The 21463-nt window shown below is 41.2% G+C and overlaps 1 protein-coding gene and 1 non-coding gene across 6 annotated transcripts in view; one reads left to right on the top strand and one right to left on the bottom strand.

The window, feature by feature from the left end:
• Positions 1-21463, top strand: part of ITSN1 (intersectin 1) — a 217705-nt gene that overhangs the window by 8584 nt on the left and 187658 nt on the right. The gene's annotated exons all lie outside the window — the stretch shown is intronic.
• Positions 13237-13309, bottom strand: TRNAR-CCU. Its single transcript has one exon. It is a non-coding gene; the product is annotated as a tRNA-Arg (tRNA).

Raw genomic sequence — 21463 nt, 5'->3', positions numbered from 1 at the left:
TCACCCAAGTGCGGTGAGCACAGGAGAGACAGGTGAGGAAGAAAGGGGACGGCTGGTTTGGATTTTATTCAATCAGTGGAAGTAGGAAACTAATGTAAGTTTTAAGCAGGGGAGTTCCATGCTTTGCTTTTGTTTAAAAGGATCACTCTGGGGGCACTTGGATGGCTCAGTCGTTTGGGCATAGGACTTCGGCTCAGGTCATGATCTCACAGTTCGTGGGTTCGAGCTCCCGCGTTGGGCTGTGTGCTGACAGCTCAGAGCCTGGAGCCTGCTTCGGATTCTGTGTCTCTCTCTCTCTCTCTCTCTCTCTCTCTCTCAATATCTCTCTCTCTGCCCCTCCCCCACTCGTGCTCTGTCTCTCTCTGTCTCTTGGAAATAAATAAATGTTAAAAAAAAATTAAAAGGATCACTCTGGATGTCATGTGGGGAATGCCTTGCAGGAGAGCAAGAGAAATGTTGAATTGACTACCTTCCATCATCTGTGAATGTTGACATTCTACCTAGCCTTGTGGTTTTTCTTTACGGTGAAGATACTCTGGATAGGGTGAGAAGCATGGTGATTTGCATAAACTTTTTAACATTCTCGTTAAACTGCTGCCATCATTGATCAAATAAAATAAAACAATGTAAAGTAAAGATCAGGAATAATTTAACTCTTTAAGCATTAAGTTAATTGGTATTATAAATACAGATTTCTTTTTTTAACGTTTATTTCTGAGAGAGAGCGCGCGCGCGCGCGCACACACACACACACACACACACACACACGAGCGCAAGCGCATGTGCAAGCAGGGGAGGGGCAGAGAGAGAGAGAGGGAGACACAGAATCTGAAGCAGGCTCCAAGCTCAGAGCTGTCAGCACAGAGCCTGATGCAGGGCTCAAACTCATGAACTGCATGACCATGACCTGAGCCGAAGTCAGACACTCAACCAACTGAGCAACCCAGGCACCCCTAAATACAGATTTCTGGTAGAGATTTTCTGTTTACATTTTTTGGTGAAAGAAACTTCAAATATAGGGAACTGAATCCTTAAAATAGGTGTTTTATGGCTTGAGTGTCTATAGCTCTTCGCTTTGAGGAAGGTCTCATTTGTAAACCGCTGCTATTGTCTGTCCAAGCTGGTGTTTTAATTAGTATCAAAGGGAGGGAAATACTGCAGTAATTGTAACCTTACATTACTTCCTTAGTTCAATTAGTTTTAAACCACAGTCATTATCTGTTATCTTTAGTTGTTTTGGTCTCATTAGATGAAGTAATATTGCAGTTGTGATTCAGTATTTTAAAAAATAACGTTTTTTTTTTTCTTCACTCCAAAAGCAATACATGTGTATTGAAGAAAAGTTTTGAAAAGAAAAAGAAAAACAAAAGTGGGCCTTTTCTCACTATCCAGCGATGACTATTCATACGCTGTGAGGGGTCAACCTGCTCAAATTTCTCAGGAAGTTCGGTGTGTGAGCTTCTCAGTCTGGGAGGCATGACAGCGTGTTAGGGATCAGGGCACTGAAGATGGTCCAGGGATGGGGCAACCCAGGGTCTGTCAGACTACTCATTCGTGGCCCTGGGAGGATGCATGTTGCTGTTACTATACCTTCTAGTTCTTCAAGAGAGGCTGGAAATCCAGAAGTACGGCTTTAATATGAAATCTCCCAATTTTTATGTGGGCCACAATTTTTATAAACACACTGGGGTTCAAGCAAAGCAGACCTACTAAGGGCTGACTTCAGTCATTGTCGCCTTACAAGTTTATAATCTCCGTACATACAGTTGTGTAGCCCGTTTTTCACTTAATATATTGGAATATATTCCAGGCCTCAGCAGCTTGCTGCTACTACTCTCCAGTGGGTTCCCCTGGCAGTGTGGACCTATTTTGTGTTCCCTCACCACGATTGGGTAAAACCATTTTTTAAAAATCTAAGTTTTATTTAACTTGCATTTTCCTACTACTACGAGTGAGTGTGAACATTTATCGAATGCGTATTGGCCCTTCTACAGATTTCCTTGATAACCAGCCACCTTGCTAGAACTCTGTGCTCCAGGGGTGTTTTGGTCATTTATTCCATATTTCTCAACATTTATCAACATAATATCATATACAGTTAGTACCACATTAGTCCTGCTAATTGGGCCTAATGGCAGGCATTATCCCCCAAACCTGAGCACACCTGTGACCCATTTGAAAGTACAGTAGTTGGAAAGTTCTGAGTTTGTTCGGTGAACATGGGCCATGTGCCCTGTGTCCCGGCATTGCTCTAGATGTCCAGCCTTGACCCAAGACAGAATCTCAGCTCTTTAAGATCTCACGGGTCTTAAATTTTTCATTTCTCTTGGGTTTTTCACATAGACCGATATTTATAAAAGACAATTTTTACTTCTAGAATGTGTAATTTATTTTTAGCTTGTATTACTGAGGTGAACTCCCCAAGTTCTAATCTCTTAAATTCAATTTAATTCTCTCAAGCTCTTTTAAACTCTAGACTGCTAGCAAAAGTCTAAAATGCACCTTATTTTGGTGATGAAAAAACTAAGTACCGGGATTCTGTGGTGGGAGTTTCTGTGGTGTCTGACCCAACACGAATCCCTTATCTGTCCTTTAACCAAACATCCGCTTCCTACCAACTTCTTCGTCCCCACAGATGGTGGAGAGGATTGAACGAGGTCTGGGAACCTGACCCAGGCTAGCCCAACCAGTGTTCCTTTCTTGGAAATTTGCAAATAGCCCCAAAAGAGAGGCGTTTGAGCTTCACATGCTCATGGCCACAAGGTTAAAACACTTGGGAGTCAAAGGCAGTTATGTTCTGTTGTCTGGGGAGAGAGAATGGTGGTTTGTAGATGGAGAGAATAAAGCACGTATCTGGAGAGACGCAGAAAGAGAAGAACGCTGCCTGAGTCTGATAGCTTTAAACCTTTTCTTCGTTGCTTTCTGGGGCTGGCTGCATTCCTGTTTCTGAGTTCTGTGAAATACTCCTGTACTCTCAATATCCCCCCTTCTTTCTCCTTTTGCAGAAGCCTAAGCCAGATGAGGTGGGTTACTGTTCATGTCATCAAGGATCCTTCTCATTCCCAGCACTGTATTCATTTTATAATACTACCTTGTCTCTTACGTTTCTTCTGAAAAAGTTGTGAATTTTTCATTATTTTTTAACCATGTAACAATAACATGGGAAATTAAGGATTGCAGGAAACACAGAAGTACACAATTTAATTCAGGTAATCATGATTTTATTGGAAAGGTCATTTTGCAGATGTGGATGCCACTTCTCACCTCTTTTAAAACCAGTTCAGGGGCACCTGGGTGGCTCAGTCGGTTAAGCATAATCTCTCAGTTTGTGAGTTCGAGCCCTGCATCGGGCTCTGTGCCGATAGCTCAGAGACTGAGCCCAGTTCAGGTTCTGTGTCTCCCTCTCCCTCTGCCCCTCCCTTGATCACACTGTGTCTCTCTCTCCCTCAAAATAAATAAACATTAAAAAAAAAATTTTAAAAAAAAGCACACAAGAAAAACCAGTTCAGATCTTTAGCAGAGGGACAACAGGAAGGAAGAGATTTGGAATGTACTTCCAAATGTCCTAGAATTTCAGTGGTGTTATTTCCCTTCACATACAAATAGCATTTTGGCCTCATGCAAAAAATGATACTAGAGGTATTCACAATGGAAAGTATTGTCGTGTGTTCATGTAGGCGGTGAGTTTGATACCTGTTCAGGTGTGTTCTGGTCAAACCGCTGAAACAAGACTCTTGACTTTAATATCTAAATACCAAGAAAATGAATCACAGCTTGATTTACCTGGAAGTAGGCTTATCATAGATTAGCTTTCTGTCTCATGGTGATGTCATAAAAACTCAGTGCCAAGTTTAAGTAGTTCACTATTCTAAGAAGTTGGGTGGGGAGGGAAAAAAGAAAAGTGATAGAAAGGGAAGAAAAGGGTTGTAGTAGAGAAGGAAGACAAAATCCAGTGCTACAGTTTTCCTTATTTATAACTGTATTTGCTGATCTTTTTTATTTGCACGTGGAAGAAGCACAAACTGTCTTAAGAAAAAAAGAAAATCTATTGACTCACACACCTGTCAAGTCCAAAGGTTCTGATTGGCCTGGCTTGATCACATGCCCGAAGCAGTCCTCATGGCCAAGCGAATGTGGAGCTCTCATTGACTGTCCTGGGCTCTTGGGTCCATCAGTTGTTGAGACTGGTACCTAAATTCCTGGAATTAACCGAAGGAGGGAAAATGGGATCAACTGGGAGAAGAAGAGTGTTGGGCAGGAAAACACATGCCCAACACTCTCATCATAAATGATGATCATATGGAAGGGGACTGGTGGTAACCCCTTTTTTTCTTTAAATGACAGTCCCCCCCCACTTTTTTTTTAAGTTTGTTTATTTATCTCGAGAGAGAGAGAGAGGGGGAATGAGAATCCCAAGCAGGCTCTGTGCTGTCATCCCAGAGCCCAATGCTAACTAACTAATTTGACTAATCTCACTAACCATGAGATCATGACTTGAGTCTGAATCAAGAGTTGGATGCTTAACCAACTGAGTCACTCAGGTGCCTCTTGGCTACTTCCATAATTGCAGATTTTCTCAGAGTTTTTCAGTGCCTAAGGTGTGTTGGCATTCTCTCTGGGCTCATACTGGGAGGCTTTTTAACTTATGCTCATCTGGAACTACTGGAAAAATATATAATGGAAAAGTTGGAGCTAGAAAGGGATATCCTTTCTTCAGCCATCTGCTTTTTAAATTTTTTTTTGTTAGACTTCAGGAAAGATAGCAACTTGACCTGTTTCAGAACGGGATGGGCCTATTTTTGAGATTTCTTGTTCTAAGAGACTGATGACGGTAGGTGGCAAGAGCTTATGATACCTTGAAAAATATGTTGCTCATATTTTTAAAATGCTATATAGCGTGATTTATTTCACATGTTCTGATTACAATACTTGCATCCAGAAACTGTAGTTCCTGGGGTCCTTCTTCTCTTTATCTCAAGTTCCTTTCCTCTTAGTTTTGTGACCTTCTGTACGCACCTGGGAACTCAGAGCGTGGCATTTCAGCTGTGTCCTGGCCCAGTGGTCCTTGCATCATCCCTGTCCTGCAGACCTGCATTGCTAGACTGATGCAGCTGTGTTCCGTTTCCTGTGTTCGTGCTGGCAAAAGTCAGCTGAAGAGAAGCGTAGGAACTCGTGGACTTCCTTCTCCACTTAGCTGCGACCTGCAAAGTATTCTTTCTCAGCTTTCTCTCCATCCCTCACCACATTTGCCCTTTTCCTCAAGCTTCCCGGGAGGCATCTGAACCTTCACTTTCAGCAGTAATGCTGCCTCCTGTTTGGGCCTGCCGCCCACTTCCCAAGTAGCTTTTGTAAATCTGTCTTACTCACACTTGCTCTCTACTTCTTGCGATAAGAGGGAGAAGGAAGAGGTGGGTGTCTCCTTCCCTCCCCCCGGGTTCTAGATGCTGTTCTTTCCTGTTTCCTCTGAGACTTTGCGCCATTCTCTCATGCTTGTTCCCTTCAGCCTTGCCACAGCTAGATCCCGCTTGACTGTCGTGTGCCAGGTGCTGGGGCAGGAGCCTGGACTACCCCAGTAGTGACAGCTCCCTGTCCTCAATCTATTTATATTTTACTGGGACAGACAGAAATACGGAAAAAAACCCCACCCCACATAGATAGCTGATTTCCAGCTGTTGTATGTGCCATGATGAAAGCGTTCAGGAGGACCTAATCTAGTTTTAGAGTCCGGGGAAGATGGGGCATGCACTTGAGGTGTGAGCTATGCACAGGAGTCAATCAGGGAAGGGAAGGAAGTTGTTTCCCAGGCTGAGGAACCCGCATGTGAGCAGGGCCCGTACCATGAAGGAGCACCGCACACTTGAGAGGGAGGCCACGGTAGCTGCTATTAGGGAACTGGGGGAGGAGGTGAGACCAGCCGGTGCGGGGCCTCATAGGCACGTAAAAAAGGCTTGGTGTCAATCCAGAAGCTCTGATCTGAATTAGGCTTGTTCTCTGACTTGTGTGCATTCCTCTGGCTCCTCCGCCCCTTCCATCACCTCCTGCTCCGCTTCTTCCCGTTGGTGCTGTACTCCCTCTGTTTCTTGGAGGAGTAGTTTTATGCTGGGTCTCTTTGCTCCTGTTACTTGTAGCGGGGTTCTGCCTCTGCCCCTCCATTGTTGGTTCCCATACACAGATTTCCGTCCATTTGTTTCTTCTTTCTGTGACTTTCGACACATTTCTTCTTCTTCTTCTTCTTTTTTTTTTTCTTAATTTTATTTAAGTGATCTCTACATCCAGTGTGAGGCTTGAACTCACAAACCAGAGATCAGGAGTCCCGTGCTCTTCAGACTGAGCCAGCCAGGCGCCCCTTGGCCCATTTCTTCTTGAAAAACACTGTTCTGCTTTGGCTTTCTCTGCCTTATACTCTGTGTTTTTCTTCTCCCTTACATCTAGGACTTCTTAGTCTCTTTTGAGGGCTCTTTACCTTGTATGTTGCTGTCTCTAGAGCTGTTACATCTACCGTCTTTTGACCCTCCACTGTCTTCCAGGACAGTCATCTCCCCTGTTGGAGTTTTAGCCACCATGAATAAATCCTGTTATCTGTGTATACCTGGAGTTCTGCCTCCCGAGTTCTAACCCTTTGCCTACAGCAATTATTTATTGAGTACCTACTAAACATCAATAACCATGTTAGATGCTCTGTGGTATAATAAAAAAAAAGTGTAGTTGGTCTTTCTCCCTGGTTCCAGACACAGAGCTCTGGAAACCTTTGGAATTTCCTGAGTGGTGGGAGTGTCTTTGTTATTCAAAATTAGCCTCTTTAGATTTTACCTGAGTTTATGCTAATGAAGTGACTTTTAGCCCCTTACCCCCCAACAAGGGAGAGGGACTGGAAATTGAGTTTAATCACGTGGGCAGTGATTTAATTAGTCATGTCTCATAAAGCCCCTTATAAATATGCCAGGATGGTGAGGTTTGGTGAACATTTAGATGTGTAGATGGGTAGGCACAATATTCCACAGAGGAGGAGAGGGCATGGATGCTCTTCAACTCCCCTCAGCCATACTTTGCCCTGAGTCTCTTCCATTTAGTTGTCCCAGAGTTGTATCCTTCATAATAAAACTAATCATAAGTGTGATGAAGTTTTGGGGTGATGGTGGGGTGGTCCAGAGCTGACGGCCAAGAAAGAGTTCTTGAAGACGTCTTTGGTGCAAAAAGGTGATTTTATTAAAGCACGGGGACAGAACCCATGGACGGGAAGAGCTGCACTGGGGTCCTGACGGGTAGTTCATTGTATATTCTCTGGATGGGAGCGGGTCAGGGATAGAGTGAGTCTCTAAGGTAGTTTGGAAGCAAGGTTTCCAGCACCTTGAGGGGCTAGCTGTTGCTAGGGAAACACCATTTATTACCGTTTAATAAAACCTCAGTCATGAGACCCTTCAGATACATATCGGGGGGTGGGGCATAAGCTTGGAGTATGAGCGCCAGCATATACCTTGGGGTAGTTGAGATAAGGGAAGTAGATTTACAGGATCCTCAGATCCTGGAGGTTGGGATAATGTTAAGCTAAGATTCTCTTTTGCCCCCTAGCAAAGTGTCGTCATCTAGGCTGCTGAGCTCCTAGAGGGCGGTCACTCTGCCCTTGTCAAGGACTTGTCAGTGGGCTATAGGCAGTAAGGGAATTTAATTTTTCATTTGCCTTAGTTTCCCTACATCACCATGGCAAGCACTTAAACCCCTTCCCTTTGTTCTTGGGGAGCCAGGGATGTCTGAGGAATATCACACATATTCCACTCCGGGGGGAGGGGGCAGTGCTGTTAGTCTGTATTTTGCCCTCAGCTAGCGCCACACTCCCTCATCAGGTATAGTGCTTTCCTAAGATTGGTGAGTAGTTCTAACAAATTACTGAACCTGGGGGAGGGTGGCGGTTGTGGGAACCCCCAAATTTGTAGTCTTCCTGCAGAAGTGCTGGTACTGTAGGGGCTACTTAAGACTTGTGGCTGGTGTCTGAAACGGGACTGAGCCCTTTACCTGTGGGATCTGTACTAATTCCAGGTAGATAGAGTCAGAATCAAATTTTAGGACACTCAGTTGAAATCAGAGAGCTGTTGTTAGAACTGATCACCTGGCTGTGGAGCATCTCAATCTCTCTGTATGGAATAGACTCAGTACCTGTCTATAAACCAGATAGGTGGACAGATGGTTGCAATGTATCCATGCAAGCTGACAGCCTGGACCTTTTCTCTCTGATTCTGAAGTTGGTTGCTACATTCTGTCAATTCTTCTGCCCCTGGAACATCTTTTGGTTTCATCTCTTTCTCTCTGTGTCCATCGCTGTTGTCTTAGCCCCGATTTCATCCTTTTTCACGTTACCACTTGGCTGTTACTGACTGGTCGGGCTTCTAGTTATTGGGGACCTCACGGAGCTTTATGTGGGTTGTGTTTTTAAATGTATCACTGTTTGCCAGATTAGAAATTAAAATTGAGAAATGTACAAAGTATTTTATTAATGTATTGAAAATACCTGTAATAAACCCACCGCGTGCTTACATAAATAACAGATTTTTTATGAAAACTGTTTTACAAAAGAAAAAAATAATTTAGTGAGAAGAGAGCATCGTTTTACATTTTTGCAAACCTCTTTTAAAGTCTGGCTTAATAGAAGACAGCTGGCTTTTCATATCTTCTCCTGCAGTCAGTTGGTTGCGAAATGTTGTTTTGGTTGAAGTAGTTGAAAGAAATCTGGCCTTACACAGATATGTAGTTGGAAAAGCCAGGAGCCTTTTGATGGCATTTTCAGAAAATTGTGGTTATTCTTTGATACCATACCAAAATTTGACACTGCTAGTTTCTTAAGGTTAGTGGCAATGCGGAATCTGAAATTATGTTAGTGAATTTTTCATACTCCGTTACAAAAACATCTATAGTCCATCCTGCTGTTTGAATGACATTTTACACCTTTGTGATTTTGTAACATCATGTGTTGGTCATTCGGAAAATATTAATTCACTGATTTATGTAGATCTTGCAAATGTTGATATGTTTCATTGAATAATACTACTTTAACATCCCATTTGTTAGTATTACCACCCATCTTATTGGAAAAATTTCTCAATGCTAAGAAGTCTAACTCAAAATGACAGTTACTAGTTTTCCAAATTCAAAATTTTTGCTCAAAAGCTTAACTTTTATCATTCGCCAAGTTACTATCCGTTTTTCTTGAAGCAATAGGCTCATTTCATTTTTGAGAAACCACCTGCCAAATACTTAAGTCTGAATAAACATAGTTTTTCTGTTGTTTTGCTAAGTAAAAACTGTGTTCCATGAAAAAAGTGCCTAATTCAGCTTGCAACTCATTTGCACAACTGTGTTTTCTTAAGACATCAGTTGTAGTCTGTGTGCCATAGGGATGCTTTATGATTACTTCCCTTTTTATTTTTATTTTTATTTTTAGTTATTATTTATTTTATTTTTTTCTTAATGTTTTTATTTATTTTTGAGACAGAGAGAGACAGAGCATGAGCAGGGAAGGGGCAGAGAGAGAGGGAGACACAGAATCGGAAGCAGGCTCCAGGCTCTGAGCCATCAGCACAGAACCTAATATGGGGCTCGAACTCACAGACTGTGAGATCATGACCTGAGCCAAAGTTGGACGCTCAACCGACTGAGCCACCCAGGCGCCCCTGATTACTTCCCTTTTAGTCATACAAATAATAAACACATTTATTCAAGGGTTGAGATTTAATAGTTATCATTCCTAATGACTTATCAAGGACCTTCTGAAGCAAAACTGATTTTTTTTTTTTGAGATAGAGAACACGAGTTGGGGGGAGGGGCAGAGAGAGAGGGAGCGAGAACCCCAAGCAGGCTCCACAGGTCAGCGCAGAGCCCGATATGGGGCTTGAACTCACGAACCGTGAGTGAGATCATGACCTGAACCAAAGTTGGATGCTCAAATGACTGAGCCACCCAGGCGCCCCCTGATTTTATTTAACGTGTGTGTGGCAGTGAGGAATACGTAACCACCAGTACAGTTTGGTGCCACTGCTAAGGTGGCAGCAGTTTACCCAGCCTTGTTGTTGTGTCACTGCAAGTATAAACACAATGAAAATAATGTCTGGGTACCATTATGGTCATAGTTTTGGCCTTTTGGACCCTTTGAAATGGTCTTGGGAACTCCAGAGACCCAGGAACCACCTTGAGAATTCCTACCTTATAAAATTTAAACCTTTTTGCCAAGTTTATTTTTTTATTATTTTTTAAAAACTTAAAGTTTTTTTATGTTTATTTTTTGACAGAGCAAACCAGGGAGGGGCAGAGAGAAAGGGAGAGAGAGAGAATCCCAAGCAGGCTTCACATTGCCAGCACAGAGCCCTACATGGGGTTCTGTCTCATGAACCGTGAGATCATGACCCAAGCCGAAATCAGGAGTCAGATGCTTAAACGACTGAGCCACCCAGATGCCCCAAGAGGAAAGCACTTTACATTCCTCTTGTGGACTTAAATGTATTCGTGTTAGTGTATTGCATGTTGAACCTTCATACCTCTAATTAAATGAAACATGTCAGCAAATAGGTGGTAGGATATATATAGAGAGAGCCTCCAGCAGAGCCTTCTGCTGTGTCAGATGTAAGATTATACTTAGGTCTGGCCCAAGGAATAAACTAATTTTCCTTTATAAGTATACAAATGGCACCTGTTTTCCTAATCAGGAGACTCTCCTGGTATCATCTAGATTTTGGGTTATATGCAGTTGAGTTCATCAGATAAGTGACCTGTAGGTAAGTAATCAGAGTTGCTCTTAGCTTTTATAGAATTTGCTTTAGAATGCCTTCTGGGATTATCTGACTCACACCCATGACTTCACACATACACAGGAATGTTTACTGAGTACCTGTCATGTCTCATGTGTTTGGCAAGAAGCTTTCCCTATGTCCTGTCTAAAATTGGTTTTCTGTAAAGCTGTGAGATAGATGGTAAATACCCTTATGTTACAGATGAGAAAACAACCTCAATTTGCTATCATTTGTCATAATGAAAACATTCCAAAGGACACATTGGGTAGCTGAACTTAAATAAAAAATTCTTGAATTACCACAAAAGTAGATAGGAGTATTACAACATTATGAAATGAAATTTGGTATAAATGAGCATTTATCATGATTTCAGGGCTTTAGTCTACCTTTTAATTCTAAAAGGAGCAGGGATTGTCTGTAAAGGATTTTTTAAATACAACCTAAAGTTCTTTCACATTCTGAGGGCCCATAACTCTAGACAGGTATAGCAATGCTGGATTCATTAGGCGGTCATGCGTGTAATTATTCCTCAGAAAATGAAATCTATACACTCTAGCATTGTGCTTATATTGGTTTTGTTATGAAATACGTTACCTTTTAGATTTCATCTCAAGTTTGAGATTTAGTTTACAAAACCACTAACTGGTATATAATTATATTGGAAATTTGAATTAGAAGGGCCTTTAGGCCCTGGCTTTGCTGGTAACTGTAACCTCTTATAATTGCTGTCAAGATGTGATCTAGACACCCTTGGAAATAGACAGTTGAGTCACAGTATCCTGAATAGTCTTTTGTCAGATTCAAAAATGTTAGAAAAGATCTAAATTGGAATGATAAAATGGCATTCACCCATCTGGTTTTGGGTTTACTTCTTTGTGACATTTCTAAACCTGATTTTTTTTTTTTTTTTAAGGTTTTATTTTTTTTTGAGAGAGATGGAGAGAGAACACACTCGAACAGGGGAGGAACCTACTCACCGTGAGATCATGAACTGAGCCGAAATCAAGAGTCAGCCACTCAACCGACTGAGCCACCCAGGTGCCCCCCTAAATCTGATTAAGAGGCAAGTTCTAGGGGTACCTGGGTGGCTTGGTCGATTGAGCATCTGACTCTTGATTTCAGCTCAGGTCATGATCCCCCAGGGTCATGGGATGGAGCCCCAGTCAGGCTTTGCGCTGAGTGTGGAGCTTGCTTAAGATTCTCTCTCTCCTTCTCTGCCCCTCTCCCCCATGCTCGTGTGTGCTCGCTCTCTTTCTCTGTGTCTCTCTTAAAAAAAAAAAAAAAAAAAAGATTTGTACAGACAGTGGAGAGCTGGAACTTGAAAGTAATATATCAAAATGTAGCTACTAACATTTTAAGTCCTGAGTTATGTAACTGTGCAAGATTTATTGTTATTTCCTGATTGTACAGCAAAGGGATTAAAAGCACAAAGTTTGAAGCAAAACTGCTCAGCTGTTGACTGCATAACCATAAGCTAGCTATTTCACTTTGCTGTACCTCTGTTTCCTCATTTGTATAATGGGGTTGATTATAATTCTTACCTTGTATGGTTGTCGTGAGGATGTTAAAGCATCTAGCACAGTGCTTCACTAAATAGTAAGTGCTTATTATGAGAAATGACTATTATCATCACCATCTTTATTTTGTTATCATCTGTGATCCAATCCTGGATTTGTAATTTAAAACAAAAATGAAGGTGTTATATAGTCTGTTTGCCAGTTGATTCTGTGACCATTTTAAATTTCTCAGTTGTTCTTTTTGTCATGTGGAAGGTTGGTATTGGTTTTAAGCTTGGTAGAGAGAGGAGGATCAGATCCGTGGTTGGTTTAAAGTGCTTTCATGTCCTGGTAAAACATAATTAGACGTAAGAATTTTTAACAATCCAACAACAAAAAGAACCCAGTTTTTAAAATGGGCAAAAGACATGAATAGGCATTTCTCCAAAGAAGATCTACAAATAGCAAACAACGCTTTTAGTTGTTAGAGAAATAGAAATCAAAACTGAGATGCCATTTCACACCCATTAGGATGGCTATCATAAAAGAAAAAAAAAAAGGAAAATGACAAGTGTTGGCAAGAACGTGGAGAAACTGGAAGCCTTATACGTTAGTGGTAGGAATGTAAAATGGCACTGCTGTAACAGAACAGTTTTGTAGTTTCTTAATAAGCTAAATATAGAGATACAGAGTTATCATATGGCCGTAGCAATGCTATCCCTAGGTGTATATCCCAAAGGGTTGAAAACAGGTGTTGAGACAAAAACTTACAGATCATCATTCATTTTCTTTTGGGATGATGATAATATTCTGGAATTCATTGTTGGTTATGGTTGCACAATGCTGTGAATATATTAAATGTCATTGAATTATACATTTCATAGTGGTTAAAATGGTAATTTTTGTTATATGTGTTCACTATTTATTTATTTATTCATTTATTTACTTATTTTAAGTAAGGTCAGTGCCCAACATGGGGCTTGAACTCATGACCCTGAGATGAGGAGTCACATGCTCTCCCCACTGAGCCAGCCAGGCACCCCTGTGTTCACAATTTTTAAAATGGAAAGAAATTAGACATAACATTTAGTCTACCATAGTGGCAATTTTGTCCAAATATTTTCTTAAACCATTTTGCTGCAATTTTAGGATAGGATCATTTGCAGTTCATATATAGTTCGATGAACTGTATCGTAATTTTTCTTATGTAGATCTAGAAAAGGTAGAAGATGAAAGCCATGAGAATTTTGATACTCATTCTTTCCTTAGTGCCGAGGTTCTCAGAGTGTGGTCTGGAGCCTCTGGGGACTCATTGAGACAATTTAAAACAGTCTGCAAGTTCAGATTATTTTTATAATGATAGTGGTTATTTCCTCTTTTTATTCTCATTCTCTGTAGGTGCACAGCCTGGTTTTCTAGTGGCTGTATGATGTTTGAGGACATCATCTCTTTGATGGCTAATGGTTTATGTGCTTGTATATGTCTGTTTCTTATAAGTTTCTAAGGTAAATTCTTCGGGATCCTCAATTTTTAAAGAGTATAAAAGAGCCCTGAAGCCAGAAATGTAGAGAACCCATGTCTTAGTGAACATGTTATATGCTAATAATAAAAAATTATGTATGCAATGCTTGTGTTATGCAGTTTTGGAAATACAGGAAGAATAAATTGTCAGCCAAATGATTTTTTGTGGTTGTTTTATGTCTTTATTCCTCAGAGATGATTAGATTCGGAACCAAGGTGTTCTTTTTGAGACACTGTAAGTCTCTAGTTTAGGAAAAGGATCTCAGTTACTGAGAAAGTTTATGGTTGTGAATTTGAACAACTTTTACAGTAGGAGTGATACCAGATACGGTGATTAATTTTACCATATTCAGTTCCCCCAGACTTTTGTAATCTGTGATGCATTTGAAGTATAATAACAACTAATGTTTACTGAACGCTTACTGTGTGTTTTCCCTCCCAACAACTCTGCAGAATAGGTACTGTTATAATGGTTAGTTAACTTGCCCATGATCCCACAACCAGAATGCGGCAGATCTGGTATTAGGGCCCATGCAGTCTGACTGGAGTCTGTGCTGTGAACCACTGTGCCATTTGCTATCTCTGCCTATGCGTGCTGTATAAATACTAACTCTCTGGGAGTGTATATAGGAAGTTCCCATTCAGAGGGCTCATACTTCAACCTCTTTGTTGTACAGTTGACTCATGAACAACGAGGGGGTTAGGGGTGCTAACCCTTAGACGGTCAAAAATCCAGATATACTTTTTCACTCCCCCAAAACTTAACTGGAAATAGCCTACTGTTGACTGGAAGCCTTACTGATAACATAAACAGACTAGTGACACATACTTTGTGTGCTATGTGTATTATACACTGTATTCTTAAAGTAAGAGAGAGGAAAGAAAATGCTACTGGGAGAATCACAAAGAGGAGAAAATACATTTATAGTCTATACGGTACGGGAAAAAATCTGCATATAAGTGGACCCATGCGGTTGAACCCAGTTCATGGGTCAGTTGTACTGCATGGCAGTGGTGGCGGAATTGGGAGGCGTCCTGGGCCTAGTGCCTAAGCCAAGGGCACCAGCAAAGAGCTGGAGGTAGTTGGAGGAGAGACGGGAGCTGTGAGGGCCAGACTCATGCCCAGGGTGCTTCTGGTCCAGACTTTTAATTGGATGTTTCTTTTCTTAGAGATTGGCTCTGCTTATGGCCTCTAAGAGGATATCTCCTCTTTTCTATCTTTGGAACAAGATAGATTTTCACAGTTTTCTCCTAGTCTCTGTCTTTGAGGCAAGCACTTATTCCATTTGAACTTTTTTGACGGTTTTTACTAAAAACTAGAAATGAGAAAATTGAAATGGGGAGGGTGTTCAAAGATACCCTTTTAGGAAAGTAACTCAGAACTAAATAAGCACAAATGTGGTACCGATGGGGGTCTTTGGAATTCAAATAATCAAGGTACTTCTGTAAGAGGGTAACTTGGCCTTGGTGTGGGCCCCTCCAGGCTCATCCTCTTTGGAGCTAGGCTGGGTGCTTTTTTTTTTTTTTTTTTTTAATGTTTATTTATTTTTGAGAGAGAGAGAGAGAGAGAGAAAGAGCACATGAGCGGGGGAGGAGCAGAGAGAGGAGACACAGAATCCGAAGCAGGCTCCAGGCTTTGAGCTGTCAGCACCGAGCCCGCGCGGGGCTTGAACTCACAGACTGCGAGATCATGACCTGAGCTGAAGTCAGACGACGTTCAGCTGCTGAGTCACCCAGGCGCCCCTAGGCTGGGTGCTTTGCTCGAAGAAGTAAGCCAGGCCTCTAGCCTTGAGCTAGAAGGGGGGAATGTCAACCAGAACCTGACTTAGGAGTAGAGGATGTGCCCTCCTACCTCCTGTTTTGCTTCCGTTTGTCAGTCTTACTGCCACAGATCCCTTTCTAGCACCAAGAGCCATACTGGCGTGAAGTGGGAAGCAGGGATGGGGTCTGGGGATATTCCCCGCAGTTAGTGTGAAGGGGAGGCTCCATTAGTGTTAAAATTAGGCGTTACAGTACTTTCTCTTTCCAGTTGTACTTCCCTTGAAAGATTTTCTTTGTGGCCATATCCGTTACTCTGTCCTGAACTCCTTGGGGGGGCGGGGGGGGGGGCGGGGGGGGGTGGCGGAGGGGAGCTCGACTGTACAGGTGGCAGGCCCGGAGCCTCCCAACGGAGTAGAGGGAGCCAGAGCCTATGCTGGAGTCCAGCAGAAATGCTTGCAGGTGGCCCCTCCTTGCTGCTTCTTGGAACACCTCTGATTTAAAAGGTTTTTGAAGCTGAATCTTTAAAAATAATTCTGTGCAGAATCCTAAAGATGCTGACGGCAGGGGCCCGGGCACTGGGAGGAAAGAGAGCAGGTATTCCCTCTCACGGCTCCTTTCCGTCATTGGTGGCCACGGGGCGCGATCCAGTTGTGTTCATGACTACTGTCCCAACATTCTGGTTCGTTTGTGTATATCAAAAGCAAGGAGAGAAGAAGTACGTTTAGCTTTTATTATATACCTGCATGAAAAAGGGCTGTTTGTTTGTGCCAGTATTTTCATTTAAGCATTCATGTTTGTGGATTTATTTTGTACTTTTCAATTTTTTTTAATTACACAAAATAACATGTTTCTGGTATTACAGTCTGAGTGGCTTCGTATTTACTCAGCTGCCCGAGTCAGAAGCTTATACCTCATCCTGAATTCCTTAACCCCCTTGTAATTATGGACTATTGATCTGGCTGAGTTCTCAAAGATCCCTCACTCCACTCCTGCACCAACCTTGGACCTGGTCTCTCTCCAGCCAGTCTTGCCCTCTTTTCATATCTTTTTCCACTGAAGCCCCAGTTTTCAAGCTTTCTCATATTAGGAGCCCTTCATTCAACTGAGGAGCCCCAAGTAGCTTTTGTTTATGTAGGTTCTGTTTATTGATATTTATTATAATAACATTAAAACTGAGAAATTACTCATTTTTAAACTTTTTGTTCATTAATTCATTTAAAACAAATAAACCTATTACAAGTTTGGAGAAAGGCATCACAGTTAATTACACGACTTTGCTGGAACTGTGAACAACTTCTGGCAAAACTCAAAACAGTGTTCTCTTGAATTATACTCCCAGCAAATTGAATGTATAGTAGAACCTTGCACAGTCTTGTGTGGTTATCTGTAAGATGGAATTTGGTTTTAGGCTCAGATAATTATAAATGGATTTTCTCCCCTATGTGAATGTCCAGAGACATTTGGAAGTTACATGGGATAATTCCTCGTAGGAGACTGTTCTGAGCAGCCTGTTAAATGCCAGTGGTGCCTCCCAGTGAATGTGACAACCAAAAATACTAGGTTTTCCAATATCCATTGTGGAATTGCACACACCCATTGAGAACCACTGATTAATGGAATCTTGACTGGGTTTAAAAAATTTTTTCTTTAATGTGGGATGATGATTTTAAAAATAAATTACATTATAAAAGAACATCAAAAAGGAAGGACAAGTGCCTGTAATCCCACCACCCAGTATAACCAATATTAATATTTTGTTCCATATTTGTATTGCCTTTTTTTGATTCTTCTATAGATAATTTTTCCCATTCAAAAAATGGGACCATTTAGGGACACCTGGGTGGCTCAGTTGGTTAAGCGTCCAACTTCCGCTCAGGTCATGATCTCACAGTTTGTGGGTTCAAGCCCCGCATTGAGCTCTGTGCTGACAGCACAGAGCCTGGAGCCTGCTTCAGATTCTGTGACTCCCTCTCTCTCTCTCCCTCCCTCCGCTCCCCTGATTGTGTTCTCTCTCTTTCTCTCTCTCTCTCTCTCTCTCTCTCTCTCTCTCCTCTCTCAAAAATAAATAAATATTAAAGAAAATGAGATCATTTATAAATTATTTTTTTTTACTTGGCTTGATGCTACCTGATTTTACCTAATTCATATGCCTCTTTGAAAATCATAACATCATTTTTATTCTTGAATTGATCGTAAAATTAGCATAATCTCATGTAAGGTGCAGGGGTACCTGGGTGGCTCATTTGGTTAAGCCTCTGACTTCAGCTCAGGTCATGATCTCAGGATTCACGAGTTTGAGCCCCACGTTGGGCTCCCTGTTGGCAGCACTGAGCTGCTTCGGATCCTCTATTCCTCTCTCTCTCTCTGCCCCTCCTCCGCTTGTGCTCTCTCTCAAAAATAGATAAGTATTTTATAAAAAGAAATAAAATCATAACATTTTTATTATTGATTTGATTGTAAAACTAGCACAATCTCATGTAAGGTGCAAATAATGCATACTCATGTCTCCTTTTAAAAGTGGTGTTAACATTGGGACAAGGGTGGAGGGATCAGAGCAAAGCCTGGATTTGTACGGAGTTGGGTGTCATTGAACAAGTGACTTACCTCTCAAACTCCACCCAGTTTTCTTGTCTCTAACAAGTATTAGAGATAATGCGTGTTTTAAAGTTCCCGCCCTAGGGGTGCCTGGGTGGCTCAATCAGTTAAGCTCTGACTTTGGCTCAGGTCATGATCTCACAGTCTATGGGGTTGAGCCCTGCATCGGGCTCTGTGCTGACAGCTCAGAGCCTGGAGCCTGCTTCAGATTCTATGTCTCCCTTTCTCTCTGCCCCTACCCTGGTTGCACTCTGTCTCTCTCTGTCTCTCAAAAATAAACATTTAAATGAATGAATGAATGAATAAAATAAAGTTCCTGCCCCAGGATAGAGGGAGATCCCTGTCTGGCCCCTTGCTGATACAAGTGGAATGCAGGCTTCTGGAGGGCAGGGTGGACGTCTTACATACCTTTTTTGTTTTGGTCTCTAGCACTAGCTCAGTACTTGATTCATCAACCCATCGAACAAATGCATGTGGCAAAAATTTGTTACTCTGTCTGACCGTGAATAAACCTTGTTTTCTTTCTATCATGCTTATACCTCCATCACAGGTAAATGACTATATTAATTATCATGTCAAATCTCAATAAATCTTGCCCCAAATGGGGTCATTCATTAGTTCAGGATAAAGATGTTTCTGAAGTTTTAGGCACACCTGATTGTTGCATTAATCTAGCTATGGCTTGAACATTATTATTACTCAGTATTCTGGCTAATTGATTGTGCAGCCCTACCATTGACACGTGTAATTAAATGAGCTTGCATTTAGCGTGTTCTGAAGCCAGTTGTGTTTACCTCAGAGGCTGTCGGCTTGAAACCATGTCTTTAGGACTCATTGGTCCCTTTAAGACATCTTCACAGGTATGCTTTTCTTTCATTGTGGATCTTTTTTTCTTTCAAAATTTTATTTGCAGCTGTTAAGATAGGAGATTTAACTGTTCAGTCCCCTTGAATGTTTTAATTTTGTTGCTATTGGAATTCTGAAAAATTTAATCTGAAAAATGATTGGACTGTTTTTAGGAGAGTTTCTGGATTCAGAAAGGCCCAAAGCATAGAGGCTGAAATAGTGGTGCTTAGCCTTTTGCATGCATCAGAATCACCTGAAAGACTGATAAAACGTCAGGTTGGTTCCCACCTGGTTTCTTATTCACCGTGTCAGAGCAGGGCCCAAGAATTTGCATTCTAACCAGCTCATTCTATATCCCAGTAGAGCAGGTCAGGGACCAGACTCTGGCAACCACTGGGCTAAAGTGTTATTGAAGTCACCTAAGGTGACAATATGGAGGGAGATGATGGAGCCCAGTGTGTTTCAGGAAAGTCCCTTTGTGCTCCCTGAAGATATTAGAATAATAAAGAAAAACTAGTTTTGGAACAGGAAGAGGAGGCAAACATGGGCATAAATCCTTGAAAATACTGTGTGATAGTTGGTATGGTTAAAATCAAGATAGCACAAGAGGGTTGGGAATAACTTAATTTTTAAAAGTTTATTTTACCTTTTAAAAAGTAAGTAATGAAATGCATGTTCACAAGGGAAAGTATATAAATACAGAAAATTTTCTATTCTAGAAGAGAAGAGAAATTTCCTCATTATAATTTTGTCACTTGAAGATGTCTTCTGTTATTTTTTTTTTTATAATTTCCATTCAGTAAGTCTTTTATGCACAAGATCTTTTATGCATATTTCTTCTCTTTTGATTTTGTCCCCTCAAATGAAGTTTTAATTATCCAACAATATATGCTCATTATAATGAAAGAAAAAAGATCATAAAGAACACTTAATCTTTCCAGACAGACACACTGCTTTTAGCTTCCTGAAATTTTATCATTAGAGATCTTCCTATGAAGATACCTATTGTTAAATATTAACCCGAGCATATGGTTTTACTACTTAAGTTTTTTCTGCAATATCTTTTCGTGTCATTAATTTTTTTATGTTTATTTATTTATTTTTTTTTGAGAGAGAGAGAGACACACACACACACACACACACACACACACACACACGGAGTGTGGGCGGGGGAGGGGCAGAGAGAGAGAGAGAGAGAGAGAGAGAGAGAGAGAGAGACAGAGAGACACACACACACAGAATTCGAAGCAGGCTCCAGGCTCCGAGCTGTCAGCACAGAGGCCGGCATGGGGCTGGAACCCACAAGCTGCGAGATCACGACCTGAGCTGAAGTCAGATGCCCAGCTGACTGAGCCACCCAGGTGCCCTTCTTTTCGTGTCATTAGATGTGATTCTGAAGCAACCTTTTTAGGTACAGAGTATCCTAATCTGATAAACATAATTTATACCTAAATCTTTTCAAACAGCCCCTGAAACCCTTCACCCTTAGGATGGAGTCCCTGAAGTGCAATTGGCAGGTCAAAGAGCATGTAAAATCTAAGGCTCCTGATATAATTTACCAAATTATCTTCAGAAAGGGCTTAGTAATTACTGCCCGGGCTCCGAGTCTATATCATTGCCATTTTAATGTTTGCCAGTTTGATAGGTGAAATACAGTATCTCCTTGTTTTAATTCTGTTCTTTTGAGGATAAGAAGCTTAGCACTTTTTTCATATGTTAATTGCTCGTTTATATTTCTTCTCTTTTGAATTTCTGCTCTTGTCCTTGTCACATTTTCTTCTGGAGTTAATATTTTTTATTAATTTATGTGAGCTCCTTACTTAGGGATTTTAATTCCTAATGTCAAATGCTTCAGATATTTATGACCAATTTTTTATTTGCTTTGAAAACTTGTGGTATGGTTCTTTTATAGAAGTGTTTAGTTACCTCCCCTGCCCCGCCCAGTCCATCATTATTTTCCATTTTTAAGGATTTTTTTCCCCGTGATGTTAAACTAGAAAATTTTCTCCACGATTTGATAAAATGTTAACCCTTATTTTCTCTTAGCACACTTTTGTGGTTTCGTTCTTTCACTGAAATCTTTAAACCATATGTAATTTATTCTAGTGTGAGCAAGTGTGATTTACATTTTTTTTTTCATTGTAACTGTTAGGTGATATGTTTTCTTAATATTTAATTATTCTGATCACACTATGAAAACAGGCAAATTTAGATAGAAAGTTGGAGATAAGCATTAAGTTTTTATTTTTTTAATGTTTATTTTAAGAGAGAAAATACACGCGTACATGAGAGCACAAGCAGGGGAGGGGCAGAGGGAGAGAGAGAGAATCCCAAGCAGGCTTCTTGCAGAGCCCTATATGGGGCTCGATCCCATGAACTCTTGAGATCATGACCTGAGCTGAAATCAAGAGTCAGACACTTAATCGACTGAGCCCCTCAGGTGCCCCAATAAGCATTGTTTTCACACTG

This window comes from Panthera leo, chromosome C2, assembly GCF_018350215.1.
Source record: "Panthera leo isolate Ple1 chromosome C2, P.leo_Ple1_pat1.1, whole genome shotgun sequence".
Lineage (NCBI taxonomy): Eukaryota > Metazoa > Chordata > Mammalia > Carnivora > Felidae > Panthera > Panthera leo.
The sequence above is the reverse complement of the archived record's forward strand: the minus strand, read 5'-3'. Positions and strand labels throughout refer to the sequence as shown.